Below are 17,640 nucleotides of genomic sequence, written 5' to 3'. Positions count from 1 at the left end.
TGAGTACTGGGGTTGATGTAATCAACTTACCTCTCACCCCAAATTACTGGTCTTGAGCCAAAATTTGAAACTATTGTTTTTGTTTTTGTTGACACTTTACATACTAAGTTCAATTCCTGCTGAAATCAGCTTTGTCCTTCATGGGGTTGATATAATAAAGCATTAGTCAAGTACTCAGGGCAATGGTAACAGCCCCCCACCCCAGTTCCATTCAAAACTGTTGGCCATATGTCTAATTCAGAAATTATTATTATATCTCACATAGGTATAGAAATAATAATAATGATGATAATAATGATAATAATAATAATAATAATAATAATAATAATGATGATGATGATGATGATGATGATGATGATGATGATCCCTAGTTTTTGCCACAAAACCAGCCAATTTGAAGAGAGTAAGTCAGCTGATACCATCAAGTTCAGTTCTTGACTGATACATTATCTTATCAACCCTTATGTTACAATGGCAAACTTATGACTTCATTAGAAGTTGAAGACCTAGGAGAAGGAGAGTACACTAATTCAAAAGCATGCAGTTCAGTTGATTGAATAAACGACAATTCATATTCAAAATCACTGGTGATCACATACTTATATAGATTCTTTTATGCCCTAAGTTCAAATCTTATAAAGATCATGACTTGTCTTTTATCTTTTCAAAGTCAACAACCAAAGTAACAAAGATTGGAGTTAATTTCCATTAACTACACTACCAGAAAAATCGCCCACTAGGCAGTTTTCTGCTGGCATATGTGTTGTGCATATTGATATTATATATACTTATAGATATGATACATAAATTGTAGAGTAAATTGACAATATGCTCATGAATTGAACAAAGACTGTTATAGTTTATTCTGTAATAAGTAAAATAATCCATGATACATTTGAAAAAGACAATGCAAACTGGAAAAGTGATGATACTGTCAAGGGAAATGGTCATGAATCCTCATTTGAGTGAATTTGAAAAATAGATGCTCTGGTGGGAATTAATGAATGACATTTACCAAAATGTAAAGTTGAGTTTTGCTATATTGTTGCTTCATTATATTCACTTATATACATCTTAAGTGTTTCTAGTGTCCCTTTCCTAGCAATTAAAAAATAACTTAAATACATTTCAATTAAAAAGTGTCTCACATCAGTGTAGAATTTTTTTGCAGACACATCTGTCAGCAAATGGACCATTTTCATTTATCTCAGTTAATATTTTTATATTTCCCTTTCTTGACGATCTTGATAATGAAACTTACATTTGACCTTATGCAAAATATTTTGTTGGGAGATGATATTATTGACTAAATAATGTCAAGATGGTACCCCAGCATGACCGCAGTCAAACACAATTTGAAAACTCAATTCTATTAGATAGGGATTATTGTTTTTGCACTACATACTACTTTTTAAAATAATTTACTCACGTGTTTTGTTGTTTTTTTCATTTTATTACATTTTTTACAAATGCAGAGAAAAGCTATTTGTTTACATATGAAATTCAAACGGAAGTTGACATTTGGAACAGAAGCAAATCTTGTAATATTAAGCGTTATAATTTATCTTTAATGTTTAAATAAACGTTATGGTTTAAACATTTTTTAATATTCATTTATAATTTCTTCAAACTAATATGACTTTTTTTAATAATGCAGGGAAAAAAAAATAAACTGGACAAAGTTCCACACCTCTTTAATCAGTATAATATAGATGGTCCTCAAATACTTGTGATCATATATATATGGTGTGGCTATGTGATAAGAAGTTTGCTTCCCAGCCACATAGTCTTAGGTTCAGTCCACTACATTACACCTTGATCAAAAATCTTCTACTATAGCTTCAAGCCCACCAAAGCCTTGTGAGCGGACTTAATAGACAGAATCTGGCAGCAGAAGTAGCAGTGATTGTCTGCTGCTGGAAATAGCTATGATGTGCTTTTATGCACCAAAAAACATATAAGAGTTTCTCTCTTTTGGTATAAATACTGCTTTTGGTATTAATACTGCTTCTGTTGCCCTATTTTTTATTAAGCCCATTGGCTTTTAGCAACAGCAGTGCCTGTTTGAGCTCTGTATTTCTATGTATATTGTTAATGCAGCAGTTACTACTATTTCTAGCAGTTAGGTGTCTGCTATTGCCAAGGCCAAAATAGGCGGCCAAAATCATGTGATCTGGTAGTCCTGACAGTGGAAGTAGTGGTTATTGTCTGCTGCTGCTGCTGGCAATAGCTAAGATGTGCTTTTAAACACCAAAAAACCATATGAGAGTTTTTCTCTCTTGGCAAACATTGCAGTATTTATGTGTTCTAACACAACATCTACTATTAAGTGGTGAATATTTTATTTTTTGGTACTACTACTGCTTCAGTTGCTGTGTGTGCATACATGCATACATGTGTGTGTGTGTGTGCATGTGTGTGCGTGCATGTGTGTGTGTGCATGTGTGAGAGAGACAGTTTATGTTTGCTCCTGACCAACACATGGCAACTGGTGTTAATTTCTTTCTGTTCTCAAAACTAAGCAGTTCGACAAAAAGAGACCAATAGAATAAATACAAGGCTTTAAAAAAAAAAGTACTGGAGCACATTCAAGATGGTGCCTCAGTATGACCACAATTTAATGACTGAAGCAAGAAATTTGTTCAAGTGAGACAAGAATCCTTAGCAATTCTAGGTTTTTATTTCCCTGTTTTCATTCCAGTTCATGCTTGACTCAAACTTTAATTTAAATCTCTTACAGATTCAGCATTATGATAACTCATTTTGTAATTGTATCAGGTTAATTCTATTGGTTATAAACCCTACCTTACTTCCCACTCCTTTGCTAAATTTGGCCTGTTGCCTAGCCAGGAGAAACCACCAACACTCTCACCACCTTTAACAACTCAAAACTCACCAACACTGCTGCTTCCACCACCACCACCGCCGCCGCCACCACCACCATCATTGCCTTCATCATCATCATCATTGTCATAGTCATTGTGGTTATCATTATTGTTAATACCTCTATTATTATCTGTATTGTTACTATAGCAATCAAAGTCACTTTCTCCACACCCGATTTAAAAGTTACAATCAATGATTCTGCAAAACTGTTCAGACAAGTTGAAAGAGCAATCTAGTTTGTCTAGACTTCCACTAATAAAATCTGACATAAAGTGTTTTCCTCACATAAAAAAAAAAAAAATAATAGTAATGATAAAACTGCCAACAACAAAAAAGACAGAAAAAAAGAAAAAGAAAGAAAGTGAGAAAGAAAACAACCGCTTGGTCCAGAAAAGTAATATAGGTTTAAATAAATTCATTACAGTATTTACAATGATATTTCATCTTAACAGCTTTCTTTTCTTCGCAAACAAATTGCTAGGGTTGTCAGTTTGAGAGACTATTTTTTAAATTCCTTTTATATTTCTGTTGCTTTTATTTCAATTTAGACATCAAATTGTTTTGCAAATAACACAATAGGTGAAGGAATATAGATGGAATGTTTTCTTCATCCACAAAAATCATGTGTTCACATTTCATTAGAAGTGCTCTCTCTCTCTCTCTCACTCACTTTACATATATATATATATATATAGATACACACACACAAACATACACATATACATACATATGTACATGCATATATATATATATATATATATATATATATATATATATATACACATATATATATATACATATGCATATATATATAAATAAATGCATAATTATATACATGCATACATTTGTATATATACATATATATGCATATATATATACATGCACATACATGTGCATCATATATACGTTATATACGTACCAACACAAACTGATAAATATATATATATATATATATATATATATATATATATACATGCACATACATACATACATACATACATACATACATACACACACACATATATTTTTCCTGATTATTGACCTTTAAATCTCTTTGGCTTGAAGCAGTACAAAAGGATTAGAGTTGAAGGCTACGATATTATATAGAAACCAGGAACTGGGGCAATTACAGCTTAATTGAATCTGATGAGTCTTACTCTTGTGCTATCATTAAGAGACTTTTATCATATACAAAAGTATTGTGCTGCTATAAGTTAAGGTTTGAGTTGACTACAGAAGACCATGAGGAAATTGTGTAAAGCTTAGAGAAGGAAAAAATAAATGTTTTATCTTTAATATGAAAGTGAAATTGTGTCTGTGTTTGTCCCCCGTCACTGCTTAACAACCAGTTTGGTATGTTTATGTCCCTGTAACTCAGCAGTTCAGCTAAAAGGATTGATAGAATGAGTACTAGGCTTAAATGGGGCTCCAGTGTGGCCACAATTAAATGACTGAAACAAATAAAACAATAAAAGAATAAAGCTATAAATGACAGCTAGTAAATATTGACTTGAGAAAATCTTTTGGAGAGAAAGGGTTGAGACTGACTGCCTGTAGGTATGGCATGCTATTATTTATAGCTTTATATGTATTTCAAGAACCAATTCCAGTTAGATGGAGCAAAGATTTTTGAGTGAAATTTCTCAGATGAAAACTGTATGGAAACCTACTGAAGGGATTGTTCTTATTCTTAACTATGTAAACCTAATTTGCCATTTAGATTAACGATAGTTCCCAAGCTACAGTAGTTTTAGGTATGCTTACTCAGTCACAAATATTTAAGTCTGTTCTCAGATATCAGTATAAATATCTTCCAAATAGTTGCAGAGATGCTGAAAAGCATCATGGCTACCAGCTGTCATCCTCTCGGATTAGAAGTCAACTTGGTTTTCAGTTCCTATGTGTTTTATGAAATAATTGGCTACAGTTTATCAGAGTTTTCTTCATCAAATAGGTGGGGTAGGTTGGAGTAAGTGTGATATGAAGAAAAACTGCATGTCGCTGTGAGTCTATATCCATGTCCATATTTATATTCACACTGGTTTAAAACTGATAATATTTTTTTTTACGTATTGTTTCTCTTTGTGTTCTGTGTCTTGGCTGGTTTGACAATAGAAATTGATAAAGTAACCAGCAAATTGAAATAAGTACTGACAAAAGCCTCAAAGGTGGTACCCCAGGAAGGCCATAGCCAAATAACTGAAATGAGTAAAAGGTGCCAGAGATAACATTAAGTTGAGAGGAACTTTTAGCCTTGTTAAGGACATGACAATCTTTCTAGTGTTGATGCCACATTAAAAAAAAAACAAAAAAAAAACACACAGACAAACTATCCTATACACTGTGATGTAATTGGTGAATGAGCTGAGACAGAATAAAGTTAAATGGACCTTTTAGTCTTGTCAAGGACATGACAACCTTTTTTGTACTGGTACCAGAATAAAATGCATCAGTACACAGAGTAAAGACATGATATGAGAAAGAGCATCCAGCAGTTGAAAACAAGCTGGAAATGAAACATGACCAAGACGTGGTTTTCTGATCCATTTGGGAGGGAAGTAACTTCCAAAAATAAACTCACTCAGAATTTGATGACCCATCCAAACCATGCCTGCATGAACTATATATTAGCAGAGTTGTTATAACATCATTTAAAATGCCTTGTTCTAGTTGTTCCAATTCTCTGAGCTTTCAGTTCAATTCCTCCTAAACTCAACTTTGTCCCCAATCTCATCAGAGATGATTAAAAAGTACTAATCCAGGGTATTAGATTGGCAGAACTGGTAGAAGTTAATTACCAAACAGACTCAGTAAATTACAGATACCTTGTTATCAACACCTTCATTCATAAACACATTGACTTATTTGATATAAATAACTGTGACCTCTAAGAGCATGAGCTTCTAATTATTTATCCCAGCTTGTCATTGATATCTATATTAATAAATATCTAGCCATCTTTCTGAACAATGAATATAGCTATATAGCTGAGGATGTCCTCAACTAGGGACAAGAAAACTGGCAAGTATTAATATCAAACAAAAAGTAACCCTAAATTTTAATATTGCTGAATTACAGAAACAAAAATGAAAAAGAAAAAAAAAAGGAATTTTCCACTTCCCTCTCCCATCTTTGTATTTTATTAGCTTTTCTGTTAAAAAGGGATTATGTAACACATTTAATATCACCATAGAAATTGCTCATAAATATTAACATTACGCCATCACTATCATCATAATCACTTTTTCTACCATCATCACCACTACTGCTGCCATTACCACAACGCTTGTTTGTTTTGTTTGTGAAATTGTTTTCAGAACAGGCATTTTAATAACATGTTTTGAAGTTTCGTGGTAAATCTTGACTGTACAGCATGTGTAGTTACCCATTTTACTCACATCATTGCTTTAATAATGATGATAATAATAATTACCCTGAAAGGGTTGAAAAGATAACAAAAAAAAAATGAAATTTTCACTAGGGGTTGCAAGAATAAATGCACAGTTTGAAAAAAACATGTTTACAAATTATGAAGCAAGGGTGGTAAGAGATATTATAGAATGTACATAAGGAGGTATTAAGAATTTTAAAGGTGTAGAGGTACATGCATACACACACACATATGTACATATGTATAAGCATAAATATACATATATATGTATGTGTATATATATATATATATATATACCCGTACAAATACACAGGCACACACACATAATATGTCTTTGTTTTGCAAGATTTTAGATGTGAAATTGAGTGTTGCAACAAATGTTGTTATACTTGGGATGGTCCTCTTTAGCCAATTAAACACACTGACTATTTACTTGATTTTCACTTCAGTTTTATTAAATTAATTTTAGCTTATTTGTCACATTCTGTGACCACTTCAGTAAATCCCTGTCTCATGTGTCTCCTTTTGCCCTGCCTGTTCCTCATCATAATAAAGCTAAAGTGGAGAACAAATAAATATTTTGTGTGTTTAGCTGGCAAAAGATGATAATAACCAGACATAAAAATACATACACACACATGCACACATAAATATATACATATATATATGTATGTGTGTATATATATATGTGACAATTAGTTGGTTGTCATAATAAAAAAACTCAGAGTTTTGGATGCCGGGGCCGAAGTCTGCTCCTGCATCCCATCAGTTATTAAGACAAATGCTATGAAAAACACCTCGAATAAAGGAAAATTACTCCAGGAAAGTAATACTTCATTCATAGAATTCACATATGCACGCATACACACACACACACATATATATATATATATATCTATATACATACTCAATCAAGTATGTATATATATACATACAAACACATATATATACATATATATGTCTACACATACATGCACATACACATGTATATATACCCATGCAGGCATCACTACGCTCATATACACATCTCTACATGCACACACACATACATACATGGATAGACATATATACAAATAAAAACACATACGCAAAACACATAAAACCGTAAAACATTCACATTCACCGCAAAACATGAATATACAAATGAGTTATATATGTATATACACAAATACACTCTCCTGTCTGTCAAACACATCTACATCTGCAGATATATAAGCGTACATACATATATGTATAAAGGAAGGAGACAAGTACAACAGGTAGAGTCTTGCACTCGTATATATATATGCAATCGTTCATACACATACACATTAGGTATATACCATACACGCATAAGTTATACAATTACAATGGGTGAAAAATAATATACAAAAAATATGTATAAAGTAATAAAATATATACAAGAAATATATAAGAGATGTTAAGACATATAAAAGGCTTGTACGTGGACATACTATAAAAAGCCGGTTCTATCTGTGATCTTGAGAGGGGGGTCCAAAAATGTAGCAAATGTTTTGCCATATGTGGACATGACCGAAAAAGTTCACTTCTTGAATTTAGACATGCAGTGGGATCTAAAGAACTTTCCCAGATGAGCCAACTTTCCATCTCACAAAGACTGCACTTTCCACTGCCACTGGTGTAAGGATTACACTTGGCCAAGATCTTTCAGTGACTCTTATAGCTGAGACCTTTTTCCTTTAAGGACCGTATATAACTGTATAATTTGGTTGTTTTCCTTTTATTCCAGTGTTGGAAGCTTAAGGTGTGATTGTTGAACCTGGCTTTAAAATTTCCCTCTGTGAGACCCACATATTTCTTTGACGAAACTATGTCCTTAGTGGTTGTAGAGTCTACAGTGGCTTCATAAATGCTCTCGGTCATACAAGCTCTATTTAGCAGGCACAAATTTTTAACTCTGCAGGAACAGCCGGCTTCATTTTGTTGTTTTTGTGTGTTGTGTGCAATTATATTTTTTAAGTTAGTAGTAGAATTAAAACTAATTTTTAAGTTGTGCCCATTAAAGAGCTTTGTATAATTATGATTGACTGGAAAACGCCTATCTATAAGTGATAAGAAATATCTACCTATATTAAAGGTAACTCCAGGGGAGTAAAGTGGTTTGAACCAGATAATTTTCCTATTCCTATTTTTCCTTTTCTTTGTTACTAGACTAATAACAGGTGTGTAGGTTATTTCCTCGCTAAAACTACTATCTTTTGGAGCTTTAGTACATATTGGAACAACACTATAAAAATGTTTATATTGGAGGAGAGGCTAGAAATTCTCTTGCTAATGTTTTTAACTAAATTCTTAAATACTTTGCGGGGATGGCAGGAACCTACATTAATATAGCAAAGTCTATCGTTGGGCTTTCTATAGGATTTGTAAATATTCTTATTTAAATCTAAAGATGCATATAGGAAATTGACAATCATCAGGTTGGTATCTATTGTTATGCTAAGATCAAATGTTTTCATAATTTGGATAATGTCCTTCCTAAACAGATCTTGTGCTGGTCCATTGGTGTTTGTGGTTAAAGATAGAGCATCATCTTTGTAAATGGCGAAATATATACCAGGAAAAGTTTTACCCAACGTATCAAGTAGGAATAGTCCAATGAGATCACATATGCCTGCTCCATCATATGACCCCTTACTCACATTGAAGGTACCCTCTGTATTGGTTGTCTTAACCCACTCTGTATTCTCACTGAATAGTAAAGTCTTTCTAGCATGGAAGATTATGTCCTTATCTTGTGTACTAATTTCTCTAAATTCGCTTGCGAAGGTGAGGGCTTTATCACGCAGTTTCTTAGAGATAGAAGCATAGAAATCTACAATATCAAATTGTGTAAATCTTGATATATTTTTTATTCCTAATGGCTTTAAACCAGTCAACGACTTCTATACTATTGGACCATTGTACTAACCTAGTAGCATTTCTGACATTAGCAATGATTTTTCTTAAAACTTCTTTACTAATAATACCAATTTCTGATTTTGCTGGGTTAATAAGTCTACATTTATGATTAGATAGAAAGTTCTTTTTATGGTCTTTAATAATTATAAAGGCCTCTTTTGAGGAGGACCTCTATTTTTTTTATCTAATTTAAGCCTAGCGGCGATGATGCTACCTTCTTTATTGTTGTTGGCACTCTGTCGAGGGTTCCAGTTGATCCGATCAATGGAACAGCCTGCTCGTGAAATTAACGTGCAAGTGGCTGAGCACTCCACAGACACATGTACCCTTAATGTAGTTCTCGGGGATATTCAGCGTGACACAGTGTGACAAGGCTGACCCTTTGAATTACAGGCACAACAGAAACAGGAAGTAAGAGTGAGAGAAAGTTGTGGCGAAAGAGTACAGCAGGGTTCGCCACCATCCCCTGCCAGAGCCTCGTGGAGCTTTAGGTGTTTTCACTCAATAAACACTCACAACGCCCTGTCTGGGAATCGAAACCACGATCCTATGACCGTCAGTCCGCTGCCCTAACCACTGGGCCATTGCGCCTCCTTCTTTATTAATGTTGTTATAAACTTATGGTCTAGCTTCAGTGTAATTATTAATAATGTTGTTAAGTAGAAGTTGTAAGCATGTGCTGTTTTCTACAAGGTATAAGTTCTTGGTTTTATCAGAAAGAAGTGCCATTATTTTTTTTGTTTGGAACTTTTTATGTATTTGATGTCATTTTTCGGTTTCTGCTGGAAAGTGTTAAAAGACTTACGAAATTTTATTTTGTTTATAAGTTTCAGTATTTTTTAACCCTTTATAATTGCATAACTTATATGCATGTAGTATATACCTAATGTGTATGTGTACGAATGATTGTATATATACGAAAGACTATACCTGTTGTACTTGTCTCCATGCTTCATACATATATGTATGTATGTACGTTTATATATCTGCAGGTGTAGATGTGTTGACAGACAGGAGGGTGTTTTTGTGTATATACATATATAACCCATTTGTATATTCATGTTTTGCGATGAATGTGAATGTGAATGTTTTATGGTTTATGTTTTTGCGAATGTGTTTTTATTTGTATATATATCTATCCGTGTATGTATGTGCATGTGTGTATAGACTAAATTTTGTATATCCACATATGTATGTGTATGTGTGTATATGAACATAATGATGGGTGCGTTTTTGCATATGTGTCTTTATTTGTATATACGTCTTTAAGCATATGTATATGCATGTGCATATAAACTACGTTTTGTATATCCATGTATGTATATGTGTGTGTAGAGAGAGATGTGTATATGAGCATAGTGATGCCTGCATGGGTTAATATGCATGTGTATGTGCGTGTATGTGTAGACATATAAATGTATAAAAGTGTGTTTGTATGTATATATACATGCATGTGTGAGTACATATAAAGATATATATACATACATGTGTGTGTGTACGTGTAGTGTATATGTGTGCATATGCGGATTCTATGAATGAAGTATTACTTTCACCATTGCCTATTGGAGTAATTTCTCTTTATTCAATGGTTTCTTTTCATAGAGTTTGTCTTAATAACTGATGAGATGCTGGAGCAAACTTCAGCCTGGCATCTGAAACTCTGAGTTTTATTACAACAACCAACTAATTGTCACATTATATTTATAAATACATTCCTCTATTTTATATAATATTGAGGTCTCATTCATTCTTTTGTTGTCATATTATTATTAATATATATATATAACGTAAATAATATATAAATACATGCATATATATGTACATACCTACATCTATATGTATACATACATGCATATATGGGTACATCACAAAAAAACGTTAAACACAATGTGAAACGAAAACATAAAGACGAAGACAGAAAACGAACTTTTTTCGAACAACGATAAAAACAGAGAAACGAGACATGCAACATAAAGAATATTTCCCTTCTTCAGTTGTCCCTGTTCCATCTACTCCGCATTCTGAAGGCAAGGACAATAAGCGAGTTCGTTGGAACAATCCTTCCCGCAAAGAAAATTAAATAAAATTTGGAATTTTTTTGCGGAGGGTGAAAGTGTAAACAAGAACAGAACATTGAGAACAAGACAGAACAGTGAAAACAAACGGTAAGGGCTGTTAGGCCAAGACGATAGAAAAATTATTCTTTTGAACGCTAGTTAGATGTGACTGAGAGACAAACAAATCACGTCTTCTCTTTAGGAAGGCAGGAAATAGAAAGAAAGAATCCCTTTCGTCACGTGTCAGTGACGAGAGAATCAAGAAGGAAGAGTGAGAGAGAGGGAACGGTAGAAGGAAGAGAAGAATAGGGAAGGGTTGGGAGAGAAAAACAGAATGGATGAAGAACAAGAGAGAAAGAGAGATAGACAGGGATCACTTCCGAGCTGGAAACTACAGCATAGAAGACGTGCTTCATCCTGGAAGATCTGTAGAGGTTGACGAAGACATCCTATAAACCTTGGTGGAACAAAATCCCATTGTAACTATTAAGGAACTAGCAGAGAAGCTTGGATTTAGTCATTCAACAATACATTGACACCTGCATGCCATCGGAAAAGTCAGTAGATTGGGTCAATGGGTTCCTCATAAACTTCCTGAATCCAATCGTGCACAGAGAGTTAATGTGTACTCTTCTTTGCTGTCATGTTTCATGAATGAACCTTTTTTGTATTGAATATTGACTGGTGACAAGCAATGAGTTCTCTATAAAAATGTCAGGCACCAAAGAGAGTGAGTAGGAAAAGGAGAAACACTGGCACCCCAGGCTAAAGAAGGTCTTCACCCACGTAAGGTGTTGTTATTTGTTTGTTGGGATATGAAATGTTTAGTCCACTTTGAACTTGTAAATGATACATAGGAGATCTACTGTGAGCAGCTTGAGTGGCTACAGTCAGTGCTAGAAAAAAAAACGACCATCTTTGGTTTTGAGACGAAAGGTGTTCTTCCATCAGGATAATGCTTGGCCACGTACAGCAAGGATGACATTCCAAAGGCTGGAGCAGTCTGAATGGGAAACAATGCTCCACACACCATATTCACCAGACATTGCTCCATCTCATTTTCATTTATTCCACAGTCTTCAAAATACTGGCTGATGCCAGTACTCACTGACTGGCTCTCATGCCGGTGGCATGTAAAAAGCACCAACTGAACATGGCTGATGCCAGTACCCACTGATTGGCCCCCATGCCAGTGGCACGGAAACAGCACCTACTACACTTTTGGAGTGGTTGGCGTTAGAAAGGGCATCCAGCTGTAGAAACATTGCCAGATCAAATTGGAGCCTGACTCTCCAGACCTCACTCAAACCGTCCAACCCATGCCAGCATGGAAAACAGACATTAAACGATGATGATGATGATACATATACATATATATTATGTATACATACAAAAATACATATAATTACATATATACGCTCATACACACACACACGCATATATATAATTACATATATATACACATATATATTAATATATACATATACATATAATATATACATATAAGGTATACATATTTATATATACATATAAATATATGCACATATAGATCACCAGAAGGGAAGCTAGGCGACAAGTTTACTTTGTCAGAGGGGAAGCAGATAAGAAAAAATTTGGCAATGTTCTGTGTCATGAGGACCAAAGACTTGAAGTGTTTCATGTGGCAAAACAGTGTATGAGAGAGAATCGTGATATCATAAGAGAGAAATGTGTCTGCATGGATGATGGTTCAGTTGCATTTAATGAGGCTGCAAGGAGAGAGATTTGGAGATGCCACTATGAAAGTTTGCTAAATGAATAGAATGAATGGGAGAAAGGGAGTTTGCTGAATGTCAACCCAACAGAGGGACCAGCCATCCGAATTGACAGTACCTTGGTAGATAAAGCAATTAAGGGTATGAAGACAGGGAAAGACCCCGGCCCATCAGGAATCACTGCAGAGATCCTTAAAATATCTGGCTGTGTAGGCTATAATCTAATCACCCATATAGTCAATCGGGTGATACATGAAGGAGTCATACCCAATGACAGATCAAGTCATTTGCTATGCATTTACATATAAGTAGTGTGTGTGTGTGTGTGTGTGTGTGTGTGTATGTGTGAAGTAACAAACTGAGGAAAGGAATTCCTTCAAAGGGGTGTGTAAAACATCCAATTCAATGGTTCATCAGTTGAATACCACATAAATATGTGTATAATGCAAATTACTAACAATAAATCAAATAGAGAGACATAACTGACAATTCAACAACCCACCTAAACCATAATATAACATAATATACTATGAATATAGTATAACATAAGCTAAGACAAAAAAAAAATTCATTAAAAAACCAAAATATCCATCAATTTGTTTTGACCTATAAAAACATTCTCCGACATATAAACAATTCAACTCACCTATACAAGTCCCATCAGAGCAAAGGTCTAAAGATAGATGAAATTGCATGTGAAAGGACGGCTTGATTGTAAAAGAATTAATTTAAATGCCTATGTATTATGAGAATGAGCATTAACTCTTCAACAACATAGCAACTACAATCAAAAAACAACAAAACCACAACGGACAAAACAATCAAACAAGCAGAATCTACAACCATTGAAACACATCTCCATATATCTCAAACAACATCAATCTAAACTCGTCTAGGTTGAAGACAACCCTTCACTATTATAACAACACACAACAACAATATATAGGTATATAAATCAAGTATTAGGGTCCTACTCAATCTAGAAATTGCAAAAAACACAAATAACAATTATATTGGTAACATTTAAGAACTCCTCTATCCACCCAAGGCCATTGATATAAAAAAGACTGTTTAAAGTAACTAACAAAAAATGTTCTTCATTCATCTAGTCCATCGTTGGGAGAATTCTATAATAAATATTAAGAGAAACCTAACAATAATGCTCTTTGTTTGCCTAATCCACTGCAGGAAAAATTCCGCAACTAACATGAAGATAAACCTAGAACTACAAATTGCTAGAATCCAAATAACCCCACAGACACAGAGCTGGGCTATAATAATGGACATCAAAACATTATTAGCCTCCCAGAAGTAACCAGATTTGAAGTTACCCAAACAAGGATCATTATTTGTGTGTGCATATATATATATATATATATACATACACACATACACCTACATACTTGCACCAACGCTAAATGATATACACACATATACATACATAGAAATATAGAGACACACACACACCTGCATGCATACACATACTCATACATACACATACATTTATATGCATACATATATATACATATTTATACATATATATACATACATGCACAATGACACACATGTAGCATTAGATACAAACACAAATACACACATACATACACAAACACATGATCAAACACACACAGATGAACACAAACATACATACACCCAACAAAACCCTCCAAACACACACCTAGAACAGTGTGCACAAGACAGAATACTCTCATGCCCCTCATCAAGCAATCTCCCCCAGATGTTAACATCCAACACAACCCATCCACACAGGTTGCATCTAGCATCACTAATTTTATACGATCTAGCATGGCAGAGCATTTTCCAATTTTTGTTGTATAATTTCTCACTAACCTTCAATTTCCAGACCAGTACCGTCAAACCCCTCCCCCCTCCCAAAGGTGTACTCATGGCCTGCAATCTGTCCCCCAATAAAATTTTCCATTGACCCCTATGTGAAAATTATTTTTTCACTCCAAATCAACCCCACATTCATACACAATACTGATCTGCAAACAAAAATCATCAAAACAGCATTTATCCTTACATCCGCAATCACAACCCCCCAGCCAGACCATTATCTTCATTATTGTAAAAATGATCTAACCCTCCATCACTAAAGGAAGAGATAATTCTAAACAAATTTTTAGACACTGAAAAACCTACTTTAATTCCCATTCATTATTAACTATTTTATTATATTTATGTTTTCTATCAAAGTGTTGAGACACAGATCTGCAAAATAACTTTTACCGAATTCACCCCCACTTGTCATGTGCAAGGAATGACAAACCAAACACGACTATCCCTGTTGTAATTAACATCACTAGGTGTATCTGTACTGGTATACGGCATATACCTACCACTCCTATACCCAAGTCCATCTATATATCCATTTTCACACAGGATACATTTACCACACTTGCTCCCACAAATATTACCACTACCGTCAATCACATCACCACTTCTTATGAATAAATTGGACGCACTTCCACCACTAGATCCGCCCACCTCGCTGTCAACCAATTTTCCATTATTACATGACCCATTGGAGTTCCCATTCTAATTATAACACACCATTCCACTCTAGTATCCTGCTTTCCCAAGGGCATCATTACAACATTCAGCATCACCACTAAAGATCTCCTCACCAAAGGACAATCAAGAAACACATCTTGAAACACTATCAGCCACCCCAGGATGGCCACTATGAAAGTTGACACTCCGTAAACCATTGTTGGGTTTATGATATGGGCTACACAAGCTAGCAGCAAGGTCCACACCAACATCTAGGCAATCAACTGAACCATGCCCATCCTTCACAGAGATAGATAAACCAAATCTTTCAAAGAAACTATGGAATCTCTTCATACATAGATTTACTCCTCCACTGGACCAGCCATCAATCAAATACAGTGCATCATCTCCACAGACTCCATCCCCAATGTCTGGAAATTCATCACGGGAATGACACAGAATGGAGATACCAATGAAGTCTGTGAAAATAATCATTAGTTCTCCCTCTGGCCCAGCACTAGTTATCAAATAAAACAATGTTCTTCCAATAATAACCATCAATATTGAACTAAATGAATTCACTTCTATTTTTATTATCTAACCCATCAAACCAATTAATGGTTTCCTGGGCATTGGACCAGAGGTCTAGCCTCAACATCTCTCCAAGTCCAGGTACATACCTGCCTAGAACAACTTTACTTAATCTACCCAGGCCAGAACTGCTTGGGCAAATTAATCTAACTTTAGAGTGGGAGAAGAAGTTATCTCCATGATCCTTCGAAACGATTCTGGGCCCCACAGGAACAAGAGGCCCAACTCTGTCACCAAGATCAAAATCACACACAACTGTTTTAGCTTCTAAGTTAATAGATCTTAATAAATTCCCATAGTTACCAGCAATTTCATTTTCTATCAATTGATGATATCCATAAATATCCGTATGATACAAATTACCAGTACTGTCTGAAGGCACAACAACTCCACTTCTGCTCTTGTTTCCCAGTTCACACATCAACGCCTTCACTTGCAACAGATGCTCATTCCCCACAAGGGAACACTTGACAAACTTGGCATATCCCGTTGCATTCATCCCTCTTAAAAACCTCCAAACGATGGCCAGGAGGTGGAAACTGTCTGGCCCCAGAGCTCCTCCGACAAATTTCAAAATCCCCACCAAGGGGGTTTCCTTCTTTAGCAATATCCCTTTCATGGTGAAAAGTGATCCAGTGAATTCTATGTATGAATGCAAAGTCTTGGTAATAAGGTCTTTCATAAAGTCCTTCCTTGGTGGGACTGGAATGTTTTTCAATATGTCAATAGGTAATTTCTCCATTATACCAGTGAAAGACGGTATAACATTACTCAAGTAATATAAGAATATATAAAGTAACAAACTAAGGAAAGGGATTCCAAGTATTATGTATATATATATATATATATATATATATATATATATATATATATATTCTTGGAGTGGTTGGCAGTAGGAAAGGCATCCAGCTGTAGAAACTCTACCAAATCATATTGGAGCCTGGTGTAACCATCTGGTGTAACCAGTCCTCAGTCAAATCGTCCAGCCCATGCTAGCATGGAAAGCAGACGTTAAACGATGATGATGATGATGATGATGATATACACACATATAAATATATATATATATTTATATACATACACATATATACACACATATTGATTTGTGCATATACATACACATACATGAACACTCACTGTACACATATGCCCACACATACACAGACATGTTTGCATGGAAATGAATAAATAAGTACAAAATACGCAATATTTAAGAAAGATTTAATTTAAAGAAATAAGACATGAAAGATTTACTAGCTAAGTTGAGTTAAGGTTCTTCACTTAGTTCCATTCACCATACCATTTCCAAAATTGTATTCAAGTGCAAATGAATACACCAGTAAGCATTTTTGTGACAGTGTTAAAATCACCAACATCTTAGTAGTATTCACTTAAATTTAGGAATAATGTCTTAATGTTAGTGAGCCATTCATTATAGTTTGTCTAAATTCTGACCCTAACAGTTTTTGTGTCATTACAACTTCTTCAAAGTCTGTGACATAAGAGATGTGTAATTCTTTCTGTC

At 34.6% G+C, this 17,640-nt stretch overlaps 1 protein-coding gene across 5 annotated transcripts in view; it reads right to left on the bottom strand.

The window, feature by feature from the left end:
* Window positions 1–17,640, bottom strand: part of LOC106869101 (endoplasmic reticulum aminopeptidase 1) — a 1,176,109-nt gene that overhangs the window by 292,860 nt on the left and 865,609 nt on the right. The gene's annotated exons all lie outside the window — the stretch shown is intronic.

This window comes from Octopus bimaculoides, chromosome 9 (genome assembly GCF_046866305.1).
Source record: "Octopus bimaculoides isolate indiv1 chromosome 9, ASM4686630v1, whole genome shotgun sequence".
Classification (NCBI taxonomy): Eukaryota; Metazoa; Mollusca; class Cephalopoda; order Octopoda; family Octopodidae; genus Octopus; species Octopus bimaculoides.
The sequence above is the reverse complement of the archived record's forward strand: the minus strand, read 5'-3'. Positions and strand labels throughout refer to the sequence as shown.